General features: G+C 38.9%; 1 protein-coding gene across 1 annotated transcript in view; it reads right to left on the reverse strand.

Moving 5' to 3' along the window:
• The window catches only part of DLGAP2 (DLG associated protein 2), a 313,806-nt gene that overhangs the window by 106,423 nt on the left and 191,809 nt on the right, over positions 1 to 15,574 (reverse strand). The window contains exon 4 of the mRNA XM_087718987.1: positions 1,439 to 1,504. The gene's annotated coding sequence lies outside the window, so the exon portion shown is untranslated. The remainder of the gene's footprint in view (positions 1 to 1,438; positions 1,505 to 15,574) is intronic.

Consider the following 15,574-nt stretch of genomic DNA (forward strand, 5'->3'; position numbering starts at 1 on the left):
GAGATGGCACAGAAGTAGCTCTGGAACGCAGAGTTCTTCCTGGACAAGCCTCTTTTGTTGGTTGGCCAAATTGAGACTATGGCCAAGGATCCTTTGCGAAGCTCTCTCTGCTGCCTCAGTTGTGGCCATACCTGGTGCAGAAGCACCTTGGAATAATTTATGCCTTCACAAAATCTTGTTTGGATACTGCAATCCGTTTACAAGGCAGTAGAAGATCATTCAGATGCTGCAATTAATGTAAAAGGCAGAGACACACTGACTGGTGCTCATTGCCATGAAGATGCCAGCTATAGGACTCTCCTCCACTTTTCATTGACTTCTGAGTGCCATTAGAGTTTGGCCTTAATCTATTAAATTCTACATGGATTCTAAGTACTTTCAGGAACTGCCTTCTGAAGACAGACGAAAACCATCTAATTTCTTAACAAGACTTATAAAATGAAATGGTTCATCATGATCGGACTTGCTCTTCTCTGGAAATTATTATAAATACAAGGCTTCCAGACCATTTGGAAAGAGATGGGATCCCATCTATGCTTAGTGTTGGATATTGTGCAGTTCCACTATACTTCATCTGTATGACACGGGCCTTTGTTTTGTTTTTGTTTTTTTAATTTTATTTCTTACTGTGGACATTTTAGCTGCATTGCTGTGGGGATATTTAATATTCTTATTAAACGGAATAAATTGCAGTGATGTTAAAATATTAATAAACAATTAACATATGTCTCTGTATATATGTACACACACATACTGTATATACGTACATATATATATATATATATATATATATATATATATATATATATATATATATATATATATATATACAGTATATACATATAATATGTATTATATTTATAAATGTATGCATTTCTCTCTCTCTATATATATATATATGTGTGTGTGTGTGTGTGTGTGTATGTGTGTGTGTATTTTACACATACCTACCACTCATGTATGTATGAGATAAAATAATTTTTCTTATGTCAATGTGTGAATTTTTATCCTTGTATGAAAAGAGCCTCGATCACAAACTCAGTACATTCCAAAAATTTTAAATAAGGAAGTGCAGCCCTTAAAATGGACAGTTAGCCCTCTCTCCTGAGATTTCCCAATGAATGTAATTCATCTAGACCTTTATAGAGATGCCACCTTGTTTTAAAGCTCTGTTTTTGAATGCTTTGAGTGCTTTTTCTGTGCCCAACACACACAGTGAGAAAAGCTGGAAGTGGTCATGGTGTGTAGAATGAATATAGGAAATAGGTGAGAAATACATGTTGGTCATGAATCTGAAATTAAAATCCTATTCCATGTAATTATGAAATAAAACAAAAAGTGGATGTAATCACAGTTGCTTTTAAACAGCTGAAGCATTAGGTGGCATATAATGATTGACCAAGACAAGTTTTGTTCAGCTAAAAAATATTGTTTGTACCTAGCTCTTCTTCTGGCGTGCCAGGAAAACTGATCCCCGTCTTGAGGAGGTCACCACTGTCTTCCTCTGAAAAGACAGAAAAAGGTCAAGAATATAGATATTTTCAAGACACAAGATTAGAGGATAATACACTTTTTAAAAACCTGGTATTTCTTAAATAGTTTGACGGGGCATTCTGGGAGTTGAAGTCCATACATCTTAAAGTTGCTGAGGTTGACAAAACAATGTATTTTTTTTGTTTCAGTCTTCATTTTCCTACTTAAAACTGTGAAGGTTTTCCTAATATCCCTTCCTACAGAGGTGGGTTCCTACTGGTTCGAACCGGTTCAGCCAGTAGGTAGTAATTCGGCCAGCCACACCCCTGAACCAGTTCTATAGGCACTGCCGTAGGAGCCGCCATATTGTTTTTTGCTTCTGCGCATGCGCAGAAGCATTTTTTCACCTACTGCACATCAAGAGCGCAAGCACCTAAAGCACATCCCTCAGCGGGCAGTAGAAGAAGCTGGAACCCACCCCTGTCTCCCTAATATAGGTAGTCCTCAAATTATGACATACTGCTTAGCAATTGTTCGAAGTTACAACAACCCTCAAAAAAGTTATTTGTTATCTGGATAGCTGGTCCCCACCAGGGCAGTCTCACTCGGCAACTAGTCTACATTTAAGACCATTTGCAACACCCTACAGTCATGTGATTTTTTCCCCCTAAAAGAATAAAATGTATTCTTTTATTTACAGAACAATTTTTTTTAAAAAAAAATCATTACATTAAACTAACAATCTGTTTTACCAGGATTTTTCATCATTTATAAGTTTCATAAAATAAAAAGATGCCCTTTTTTTAGCTCTGATAACTTATATTTTTTCAATATATTGTAGACTATGAATATTCTTAATCACGGAGGTCACAGATGTCTCAAAGATGCTTTTTCAAAAGGAAACTGGACTTTCTTTGTTTCTCCTTGAAGATGTTTTGCTTCTCACCCAAGAGAAGCTTCATGAATGGGAAGTGAGATGTTTCCAAGGAGGAAAACAAAGAAGATCCAGTCACCGTGTGAAAAAGTATCTTTGGGATAATTTATTCTAGTATTATGATCTTCATATACTTTATTTCAGTTGTAATTTTAGCTGCAAATATAAAGAACTTTCTATAAGATTTAGATCCAGGGTTTCCATTTTTACAGATTATATATTCAAGATTCAAGTCATGATAATGAAATTTATTCTCAAACTTGTGATCTGTTGGTTTATGAGCCGTATAGTCTCCAAATAACATGACAACCTAGAGACATCAGATTGGGGAAGATTAGCCATCTAAATCTCTTCTTTCTTTCTTTTAGCAGCTAGTTTTTAATAATACGTACAAGAACAAATGCTACTTCGTATAGATTTGATACTGGCTAAAACCTATTCTAAAGGTCTCAGCTAGCACCCTTAAGAAAGCAACAGTAGGAAAGATTGTGCCAAACTTGCGAAGTTCAAAAGTTTTCAGAGAAAAAGATTTAACTTTTCTATATAAAACTATTCAATTCACTGTGCACCATAAATTGTGTAACTACCTAGAAACCAGACTAACATGTTAAATATAGTGAATTTTCTAAGAAGTGACAGGTATGTGTATTTAAATAAAATCTATTTGGAGAGGCTCTGGACAATTACAATTAAATGCAAACACAAACCAGAGAGTTTCCATAGAGATGAGCCCATGTCCTTGTCTACATGTTAAACTGAGAAGAGTCCGAAGTTTATTTCCTCACGTGAATTATAACAATAACAGAAAATGCCATAAAATAAGTGAACTTTTAAAATGGTACTAAACTGAAGTAAAGGAAAAATAAGGTTGCTTTTTTTAAAAAAGAATTGTCGAAATGCAAAGTTATTCCTGCCTAGTGCCATGGACTGACTATTTTAGCCTCTCTTCTCTCTTTTTAAAATGAGGACAAAAAGTAAATAAATTCGTAGGGACCCTCTTCAAAAAACGTAATGAAGATTTCACAGTTCCTTAACAGAAACCATTGGTAAAAGGAAAACATATTTTATATTTATTGCAATAAAAATAGGCCTCGTTTCCCTTGGCCAACAAACGTATCAAATCCCATTCTGTTTAATGGATGATTGTGGTTAGTACTCGGAGGCTCCCAAAATGCAGACAAGCTTTTACTTAAGCCATTAAAATCAATTTTTTAAAAAAGAGAATCGTAACACTGAAAGGAAAAGTACAGCTGTTAGCTTTGTTGTAATGTAAGATTTAAATAAAAGGAATGGGTAATTTTACTGGTTTTTTTCAGTAATTGTGCTTTTCACAGACGATTGCACACCAGAATGTTTTCCTATGATTCCTATTTGGACATTATTGTGATTATTTTTATCATGGGCCCACAATAAACCAGAAGGATGAAGTATATTTTTCTCTCATTAAAAACAAAAACAAAAAAACACCACAACTCCAGTGACCTATTGTCATCTGAACTATTTTTTCCTACATCATCCCTGATAACTGCTGCAGAAGATCAGATTAACTCCAGAGACCACTATAAATAACTGTCTGCTTCTTTACTTCCCAAAAGTAAAATAGAAAGATGGGTTCTTTTTTTTTACTTCCAAAGAGTGAAAATGTCGAGGTTATACCTTAGGGAACTCATCGTTGTAGTCAACTGTTAACCAAAAAAAGAAAAAGAAAAACCAAAACCAGATTGGCTGGCTTTCAATCCATACCTAGAGTTACACATGGAAGTTTCCCACTAAGATTATTACCCTGGGGGGCCTTGGCGTTTTGTCCCAGAAAAAGCACGAAGGCCCTGGCTTTGGATTTGCTGATTACGACAAGACTTCAGTACAAAAAAGAGAAAAAAAAGGCCTGCTTCAGGTCCAATGCAGTCCCTCTACTAATTTTTCAAAGGCTGGGTTTCCTCCCGCGAGCAGCTTAAAGAAACCGTTTCAATAGAGAGTCAAACAAGACGCAAGAAAAAAATAGAGGAAAAATAGAAACACAATATGAGTCTCTGTCTCCATCTTCATGAAAGAATTAGAATTAGAATTAGAATTAGAATAAGTTTATTTATAGGCCGCCCTTTTCCCTGAGGGGACTCAGGGCGGCTAACAACTTATATGGGAGGGGATACATACAATAACATATAACATAACACGTAATTAAAAGAATAAGCAACATTCATTCAGCATTCGGGTGGGGGCGAATTATAATCTTTACCCCCAGGCCTGACGGGATAGCCAGCTCTTGAGGGCTGCGCGGAAGGCCTGAAGGGTGGTGAGGGTACGAATCTCCACGGGGAGATCGTTCCAAAGGGTCGGAGCTGCTACTGAAAAGGCTCTCCTCCACGTAGTGGCCAGCCGGCACTGCCTGGCGGATGGCACTCGGAGGAGGCCTAATCTGTGAGATCTTATAGGTCTCGAGGAGGTAATTGGCAGAGCCTTTGTGGCAAGCAAATGAATTTTCTAGGCTAACTTTTTTCGGATCATGTGCCAAAAGCGAAGAGGGGAATCCATTCCCGAACTTCTGGTTTGCACATTGGGTGGTTTTTTTGCCTCGGAAGGTGAAAAACGGCTGAAAAAGAAGGCCGAAGACAGCTGGCCAGCAGGCGCATATGTGCTGGAGCTGACAGGACAACGCCTTGCGTGCCCTAACAAATGGCTCCGTGTGGCACCTATGGCACACATGCCATAGGTTTGCCCTCACAGTTCTAGAGTCTATCCACACGAATCTTAGTCACAGTAACCCTTAGGCTGAAAAAATTAGCTTTAGATTAAAAAGAAATCAAGTCACATAGCTCCATTCAAATGCCGGTAAATCTATAGCATTCTAGCTCTCTATCGCTACATTCTTCTATTCTTCACCTCTGCGGCAGCTCTCAACGTTTGCAAGGTTCGTTCAGCTTTCATTCATGCCAAAGGCTCCAAATCGGTTCCAAGTTAAAAGATTTGCAAGGAAAGGCTCAAAAGACCTTCTGAGGCCTTTCATCTGCTTTGATTTTCAACCAAAGGGCAGATTTAGGAACTACCATTTTATCAAACAAAGGATCCCCTTTCTGCTCTTATATAGAACACCTGGAAGGCTGATGTGTAGCTCATGCAAAGGTCGGATTCTTGCAGACTAGACTAAGTCAGCTGGCCAAAAATCATGAAAAAAAAGAGGAATGTTAACAGGCTTCTGTGCAAAAGCATCTGATTCGTACAGGTAGTTCTTGACTTACCACCATTCATTTAATGACGGTTCAAAATGAAAACGGCATGGAAAAGTGACTTTTGACCATTTTCACACTTGCACTGCAGCATCCCCATGGTCAGCTGATCAAAAGTCGGACCACGTGTCAATTGGCCCGTATTTATGACGGTCGCGGTGTCCCCAGGGTCTGTGACCACTTTTTGTGAACTTCTGATAAGCAAAGTAAATGGGGAAGCCACTTAACAACCCGTGTTAGTCACTGAACAACTGCAGCGATTCATTTAACGACTGTGGCAAAGTTTGTAAAATGGGGCAAAACTCAATTAACAACTGTCTCACTTAGCAATGGAAATTTTGGACTTAAAAAATTACGCTTTGAGCTCAGTCTGACGGAAAAGAGGAGTGACAGGAAAAAAAGAGTCGCAAACAAGAAACTGGAGGGATAATATGGAATCCTGTCTAAAGCAACTAGGTCAGTGTTTCTCAACCTTGGCGACTTTAAGTCCTGTGGACTTCAACTCCCTGAATCCCCCAGCCAGCTCTCGCTGGCTGGGGGATTCTGGGCGTTGAAGTCCACAGGACTTAAAGTCGCCAAGGTTGAGAAACACTGACCTAGGTAAAACAGGGCCTCTTAGTTGCTAAGGGGTAGCTTGGAATACTTTGCACTTGAGCCCCAAAATAAGCTCCCACTTCCTTTTTTTCCCCCAAACATCAACTGGAGTTTCTTGAATATGTTTCACTTCTCATCCAAGGAGCTTTTTCTGTTCAGTTCAGTTCAGTTCTGGTGGGATTCATATCTTTCCAGTCCCCGCCATTTACTTTGAACTGAAGAAACTGTTCACACTTTTTCATCGCAATTCATGTCTGCTCGTCATTCTTCAACCGTTATGTTATGGCTCCGCGAAAGTGTATTAATTTGCCAGACAGTTTCTGTTTCATCTGTGGTGAATATACAGTGTTGAAGCAACAGCAGAATATTACAGACTTTGTGAAAAAAATATACTTTGCATACTTTGGACTAAAAATTCGAGATCAAGATAAAGTTTGGGCGCCTCATAAAGTGTGCAAATGGTGTGTTGAGGACCTCCGAAACTGGTTCAAGGGTAAGAAAAAATGTTTCCGTTATGGGATTCCTATGATATGGCGAGAGCAAAAGAACCATAGTGATGACTGTTCCTTTTGTTCATGCGATGTGAAAGGGTTTAATTCCAAATGGAAGCATTCCATTTCATAACCCAATCTTCACTCAGCAATTCATCCCATCCCCCATGGCACAGATATACCAGTACCCAAGCCCCCTGCTACCTTGGAATAGATACCTAGCTCCGATGAAGGTGAAGTCATACCTGAACCAGATGACGAATAAAGTTCTGACTTTGAAGATGATACAAGACCAAAACTGTTTTCTCAGGAGGAGATGAATGATTTGGTAAGAGACTTGAATCTTCCCAAAGATGCCACTGAGTTACTCGGATCAAGGCTGAAAAGCAGGAATTTATCGTTGCCAGGAGTGTCCTCTTCATGGTTCAGACATCGTGAAAATGAGTTTATTCCTTACTTTGCCCAGGAAGACAAGTTGGTTTATTGCATCGATGTTGAAGGTCTGATGGGTCAATTTAACAATATGATTCAGAGCAATGGTGTCTTTTTATAGATTCTTCAAAAAGAAGTCTCAAAGTAGTTTTACTCCACAATGGTTTTTACGCTTCCATACCTGTAGGTCATTCCGTACACTTGAAGAAAACCTACGAGAACTTGGAATTGGTTCTTCGTAAACTTAAATATGAAGACCATGGTTGGCAAGTGTGTGGTGACTTGAAGGTCTTGTGCATGCTGCTCGGGCAACAAGCTGGGTATACCAAATACCCTTGTTTTCTGTGTCTATGGGACAGTCGAGACCGACAAAATCACTGGACCAAGAAGAGTTGGCAGCGAAGGTGCTAACAGTCGGTAAAAAAAATGTTCTTTGAGAAACTTTGGTACCTTCCCATAAAGTTCTTCTACCACCTCTCCACATAAAATTGGGATTGATGAAGCAATTCGTAAAATCACTTCCAAGAGATGGAGAATGCTTCAAATACTTGGTCACCAAGTTTCCATGCCTGTCAGAGGCAAAATTGAAGGAAGGTGTGTTTGAGGGACCAGACATTAGAAGGCTTATAGTTGATCAAAAGTTTGTCAATACCATGACGGATCCTCAAAAAGAAAGGTGGATTGCATTTAAAGAAGTCGTACAGAAATGTTTAGGCAACAACAAAGATCCTCGCTACAAAAAGATTGTTGGAAGAATGCTGAAAGCATTTCAAACTTTAGGTTGCCTGATGAGTTTAAAAGTGCATTTCTCCAGTCCCACCTTGACTACTTTCCTGAAAATTTGGGAGCTGTGAGTGAGGAACAAGGTGAATGATTCCATCAAGACATTAACGAGATGGAAAGAAGATACCAGAGAAAATCGAGCATTACAATGATGGCAGACTACTGTTGGATGCTTCAGAGAGACATTCCAGATGCTATTCACAAGCGTAAATGCACCAAGAGGAGCCTCACAAGGAAGAAGAATCGAGTTTAGTCTATGTAGGTGAGCTCATTTCAGTTTAAAAAAGGATTTTCATGAAAATATTGTAATAAAACTTTAATTTTATAAGTCTATTTCCATTTATTTTGAGGTATTGCCTTATTTAACATAGTTACCTAAATTGTCAGGAAACGTGATGTTCTGTGACAAAATGGAGGTCATTTTCGGATTCAGCGCACCAAAAAACATAAAGATTATCTGGAATAACCAAAACAGCTCTCGAAAAAAATAAATAAATTATAATTTAGGAAACAATATACAGCAGGAACACTTACACAGCTGGTAAATATTCCTGTGTACCTGTAGCATGTCAACAATGGCAATTTAATGCTATTACTATAAAAGCATAATTTCTGTCTACCATATATTTTAGTCTGTTTATTTAAGGACAGTTAAATAGGCCACAGTTTGTTGAAAACAGGATTCACAAGCTTTCAAAGCACCACTTTTCGTTTCCTAAATGCCAGTCAAATTGAATTCAATTCATACAAACTTTTATGACACACTGGGAAGCTTTGTATGCTACTACAGTGTAAGGGAAGAGTAATTTGAGTGATCCATTTATTTTATATCTAACAAAATCAGGAAAGTATTACTATTTTGGAAAATAATCTAATGACATGTCATTTGTACTGAACAAAATGATTTCCGTTAGATTTCATCCAATTTCAAAACTAATTTTCTTATTGTTGCTGTTGCAGTAACTAAAATCAGCAATCATGTATGAAACCATGTGTAAGATTTTTATCTTACACCAATGCTCCTATTAAATAACTTGCTTTTTCTCACTATGTTTAAAAGCTTTCTGCTGCGATTCAGGCGATATTCAACTGTTGGTAACAAAAATCAAGCAGCTGAAAAAATAAGAGACGCAAAGAAGAATTGGACTATAGGCTGTTCAGGAGAAGAAGCTTTTAACAGAAAGTCATATAATATTATGTAGGACTGATTGAGTTCCATACAAACGTTCAGTCATATTCGTTCTTTTGATAACCAAACACTGATTTTTGCCTTGTGTTCATTTTCAGAGTATTTTTTCCTGTAGTTCTATTCATACATTATGTAGGAGAATAACTAAAGAGTGGTTATAAATTTTATCTGACTGCTCCCTTTATAATAATGCAGGAAGGAACTCCATGCAATTTCAACTTGTTTTTATTAGTCCACAAACCTCTATTTAAGTTATCACACTCTTTAAAAGGTGTTTAAACCAGAAATGTGGAACGTGTTGAAGGGAGCCTCTTCTGAATCTCTTACAATTCTTGTAGAAGCCTTGGAATGAAACTTCCTACATTTGAGGAAGAGGGAAGATTCCCCCCCCCCATCCCAACAAACAAAACTATAACAAAAAATCCTTGTGCCGCCAGATAGATGCAAATAATGTTCCAAATCATGTCCGAAAATGCATTAATATTTATCAAAAGCATTTCAGCAGCTCTTCTGAGAAAACTACACAATGTGATTTTCTATGAAGGACTTTTTTCTCTAACACCAAAGAAGTTAAGCTTTTTCAGAAATACAGAAGTATACTGTTTGTATGTTTAAATGGATAAACACTTCTTTTAACTTTAATAGCTGCTATGAGTGACTTCTGTGTCATCTTCAGGCATTTTATCAACAATCTTGAGGGGAACATTAGGCTTCTATGTACCTCATCACGCTAGAAGCGTATATAACCACTTTTTACCGACAAAGTGACTGGACTGCATTATTTCTGCTTGCGTGGCAAGCCCATAAAAATGGTGGAATCTGAAGTGGCTAGAAACGTTTTGTAGATTTCCTTACACTTCCACAGCCTTCCATTTCTCAGGTGGTGTTCAGAGGCCTTTCTGTCATCCTGCCTTTCCTCTATGAGGCCTTGCAAAAGCATCTTGGAAGTAGGCTGAGTACCAAATGATGCAACGGTTGCCATGGAGAAACTATGAAGTTTTCTTTATATTGCACTGAATGTCAGAGAACTGCAGAACACGGTAGTTGCATAACTTGCTAGCAAATAAGCAACTGCCAATCAGAGACTGCAATCACGGTAATAAAAGAAGAAGAAGAAGAAGAAGAAGAAGAAGAAGAAGAAGAAGAAGAAGAAGAAGAAGAAGAAGAAGAAGAAGAAGAAGAAGAAGAAGAAGAAGAAGAAGAAGAAGAAATGCTCTTCATTTTTTCAGAGATACTCTTTGCAATTCTTTCCAGAATGAAAGCCTTGGGAGCGGGATTTCTAAAATATGAACTGAAACACGCAATACTCAAGGCCGCACCTATATCAAGTTTCATCAATATTATTTTTGTGCTATCACAAAAGTTGTTCAGTAAATATCTATAGAAGGACAGAGATCCTTTTCGTTGCAGAATTTAAATCTCTAGCTCATGAAGCCTCTCTTTTGCTTTGCTAATATAGTTCCCTTTATTATACTTTATTCATTGAACATGAAACTCAAATCAACCGAACATTCAAAAATGCATCACAAATACCATTGACTGGTGCTAATGGTTGATACGGGTTGCTGCCAGCGTCCTAGGTATCATCCAAGTACCTTCTTAAGATGTATGATCATCTTCTCCTCCACCACCACCTTCTCTTCTCCTTCTCCTCTCCCTCCTCCTCTTTTTCCCCTTCTTCTTCTCCTTCTCCTCCTCCTCCTCCTCTTATTATTATTTCTTTTATTCATTGAACATGAAACTCAGTCAACTGAACATTTAAAGATGTGTCTCAAATACCATTGACTGGTGCTAATGGTTGATACGGGTTGCTGCCAGCGTCCTAGGTATATATTATTAACAATTAAGACTCTTGTTCTTGTTAATAATATTAATGGTCAGTTCTGTTCTCACATGACAAGAATTGTATGACCTACGTTCGGAAGAAAAACTGCCAGCGAGTGTATTCCATCTTTTTAACTAGTCTCTCCTAAGCATCAGGAATTGACTTGTTAGGTTAGAGAAAAGGCAATATCTACATTTATTGGTGTTTGGAACCCCCTTGCCTAAAAAAGAAAAAAAAAACAAGACTTATGGTTTTAATGATTAGATATACTAGATTATAGAAAGAAGAAAGTCATAATGTAACTTTAGGGGGAGGTTAAAGTATATTTGTACTTATAACTGTTGTGAATATATATACATATATGATATACATACACACAGACAATATATGTATATGTATGTATGTATGTATATGTATGTATGTATATGTATGTATGTATATGTATGTATGTATATGTATGTATGTATATGTATGTATATATATATATATACATACACACACACACACAAACACAAAAACACACACACACATATATAGTATACACATACACAAACACACACATATATACAAACACATGCACAATTTCGAGAGATCATAAGAATCAGGGTACTGCTCCCATTTGCTAAATTAGTGTCGTTTGAAGACTACATAGCTGCTAAAATGAAGTTAATGATATAGCAGCTAATATTAACTGTGTCAGCCCTAAAAGAATTTTGAGACATCTACAGGGCTGCCGCAGTGAGGCCAGGTGGAGCTGCGGGAACATAAGGAGGAAGGTAGAGATAACTGGGGGATGTGTAGCCAAAATAACATTCTTTCTCGTGGGACCAAAGGCCAGTATATATTGTTCCTATTATTAAAAGTAGATTATTGCATTGGCTTTTGAGATAACGTTAAAGAAAAGAAAACAGTGATAGAAGTCAAAATGTGCTAAATGTGCAGGTACTCAATGCTCACAGCTTTGCCTGAAAAAGTTACCGTTGGTTTTTGCCCAATAGACATTTAATTAAACTACACTGCAAATTAAAGCCGAAAAGAAGCTGCAAAGGTTTTCATATATTCTGCCTCTTTTTGTAATTTAAAAGCATGCATCGGTAATCATGTTTGTGTTAATCAGATAACTCACACATATGAAATCTTATAACTCCATTATATCAACCGGAAGCTACAAAACACAGACCAGTATTTATTTAGCTGTAATATAATATCAATATCTGTAAGAAAGATATTGTTTAGAAAATGAAACCCAGTTCTCTCGGTCCTGCTTAAATGGTAATGATGAAAAGAACGATGTGTCAGCAGTAGAAATCATATTCTGTGTCAGCTGATATTCTTTGATCTACAACCTGTCGGTTGCAATGCCTTTCTTAAACTGTTAGGCAGAATTAAATTGCTGGGCTTTCAACTAACAAAGCTACCTGGGTGGTTCAGAATTGCCTTTTCCATTATGGGAAATGGCCTCTAGGAATCACCACATTTTACGGTATTATTTATGTACCGCCTTTACATTTACAGTACTAATATAGAAGTACACACATTTGAGAACCACTTTGCTGAAATGGTTAAGGCACCAGGCGAGAACCTGGGAGATTGCGTATTCTAGGCCCATCTTAGGCAGAAAGACAGCTGGTGTCCTTGGGCCAGCCACATCCTCTCAGCTCTAGGAAAGAGGCCGGGGCAAACGGCTACTGAAAACCTTGGCAAGAGAATTGCAGAGATTAATGCAGGCAGCCAGGTCACGGTCGTCCCAAAGGTGGTTTTTCTTTCCTCAAAAGACACCTGGACTTTCTTGGCTTTTTTCTTTCTTGAAAACGTTTTGCTTCTCATCCAAGAAGCTTCTTCAGTTCGCTTGGGTGCATTCAACCGCCATAAGACTATTCTCCCCTAGGCTTCCCCAACAAGCACAAGGCAGAGACCTGGTCCCAACAAAACCCCTTTTATTAAACGAACGTGAATTCCTCTCATTCACATTCAACAAAACCCCCTGGTAAACAGTCTTCCAAAGGTGAATCTATGACTACAGACCTTATCTATCTTGGAAAGCTGCCATGTAAATATTTTCCAAATATTTTCCAGGATTTTCACAGTCCTGAAATGAACGAACGAATTGTTTCCTGCAAAAGCCCCCTCCTCTTTCGCTCCTCTTTTATTTCCTATGGGAGGGGCCATTCACCTTCCACCTGTGACTTTACTCCCAAGTCAACCCTGATTTCTGAGTTGTTCTTTTCTTCGGGCAGCTCTGCGCATGCGCACACTGGGAACAGGCTCCAGCTGTTCCTCTGCCTCACTGCTGTCTACTCCAAAGGCAGCTGAGAACTTCCATATGGCCCTGGCCCCCTCTCTGCCTCCAATGCAGAGGCCCCGTCCGAGCCTTCCCCGGCCTCCAGGACTGGCCCAGGTTCCTCCCCAACCTCCTCACTGTCTGAATCTGCTGACAGCTCTGCTGGTCGCAGAAGCATCTCCCGAGAGCTGAGCTGCTTCTCTCTCATTTTGCTATTATCTAGCAGTGATCTAGATTTAATTCCTGTCCAAGCCAAATAACCCCTTAGATAGGACAGCCAGAGCAGCAATGACTAAATCCACTTTGAAGGGAGTAGCCAGGGAGCCGTTCCAGAGAAAGAAGCTTTTACTACAAGCTGGCAACCCTATTGAACTAAGTCTTTGTTTTCTGTTTCTGTTCCCGAATAACATCTGCACCCTGGAAGATATTATTCTAGAGGGCTCTCCCCTCCCGAGATCACACGTCCACTCCCCCCTTCCTGTCCTTCCGCCAGCTGATGCCCTGCCAGCCTTTCCCCACCCTCAGCACTCAGGCAGGCAAGCTGCTTGTTCAGCCATATAACTGCTTGGCCCAAATTCTCTCTTTAATCATCAACAGCTGGGAGGCAGGCAGGCCGGCTCTCACTTTCGGCTCCTTCTGCCAGAGGCTTGGCGGAGCAATTGGCATGTCTTAAAGAGATATTTCCCATCGCAGGGGAGAGTGTGTGTGTATGTGTGTGTGTAGAACAAACAGTTCAGTCAACTTGGCAATTTTGTGTGCTCATCAGTAATTCTCTCTCTCTCTCACATACACACACCACTTTAAAAAACTGGCACATCAAGAGATTAGGGAGTAAATTTACCAAAGTAGTTCATTAGTCTAATATATGTAAATCAAGTCAAATATTTTTTTATTATGGTCTGTGACAAGCCTTTACAATGTAAGAGTAACATATATCACCATTTTAGCCATTGTCCATCCACTGCAGGATGAAGGCCTCTTTCAGCCTCCTTTTGCCAATTGGTCCCACAATACTTGTCGCCGATTCCTCTTGTTTTAGGTCTGTTCTTTGTGAGAATAGCTCTGTGACCATTCCCCATTTCCATATCAGTTCTTTTACTCTCTTGGTGATATTGCGTACTTTTGTTTGTTCTGTAATCCTTCTGCAGGACTTTCTATCTTTTCTTGTCACGCTGAGCATGAATCTTTCCGTGGCTCTTTGTGCCACTCGTAGCTTTTGTATCGATTGTGAGGTTAGTGTCCATGTTTCATCAGCAAATGTTAGAGCAGGTATCACACACGGATCGAAAACTATTCTCTTCAGGCAAAAGGGGAAATTGTTCCTGAAAATTATGGTTAGCTTGCTGAATGCCTCCAACTGCATTTCACAGGCCGCTCAATTTTCTTTATTGTATCACCTTCCATTGAGATCCGTTGGCCAAGGTATATGTAGCGGTCTACTACGTCGTGTGTGTGTGTGTGTATGTGTGTGTGTGTGTGTTTATTTCTTCTGCTTTCTGCAGCAACTCTTGTGTCTTTGTAGCTCTTCTGGGTCTTGTGAGAAGAAGAATACAACATAGCAATAGCAATAGCAGTTAGACTTAAATACCGCTTCATAGGGCTTTCAGGCCTCTCTAAGCGGTTTACAGAGTCAGCATATCGCCCCCAACAACAATCCGGGTCCTCATTTTACCCACCTCGGAAGGATGGAAGGCTGAGTCAACCTTTGAGCCGGTGAGATTTGAACAGCCGAACTGCAGAACTGCAGTCAGCTGAAGTAGCCTGCAGTGCTGCACTCTAACCACTGCGCCACCTTGGCTCTGAAATTCTTAAGTAATTTAAATAGGCACCATTGATTTTCATTCCATCTTTTGCCCAGTCTAGTTTGCAAAATACTTCTTCAAGGCAAGTTGAGAAAAGGATAGGTGATACTGTATGTATGCATGCATATTGATTTCATTTATTATACATTTATATCATAAATTTATAAATTAATAATTTGTTTAGGGTAGGGAAATATGTAATATGTAATGGGATAATAAAACAGCATGTCTAATTAAAAATTTGTACTCAGATATATGACTTGGTGAAATAAATTGGCCATCAGATGTTTAAGTGTAGGTGGACAGAAACTGGATGATTATGTTTTCCAGAGGCTAGGATGTTGAGAAGCAGGAGTTCCTATCCAGGGTAACAGCCCACTTCCTACCTTCTGAAGGAATACAGCATCCCCTCTTTACGGGATTTTCTCTGGAGCTGTAGATAAAGTGGACAGTAATTGACTCAACTGCAGAAGGCCTCCACTCTGAAGGACACAGGGCTAAACTCATCCCACCCCTTGGATTGATGCAGCCAATACAAATAGAAAG

This window comes from Thamnophis sirtalis, unplaced genomic scaffold (assembly GCF_051295495.1).
Source record: "Thamnophis sirtalis isolate CommonGarterSnake01/CBP01778 unplaced genomic scaffold, rThaSir2_p1.2 scaffold_6, whole genome shotgun sequence".
NCBI classification, from domain to species: domain Eukaryota; kingdom Metazoa; phylum Chordata; class Lepidosauria; order Squamata; family Natricidae; genus Thamnophis; species Thamnophis sirtalis.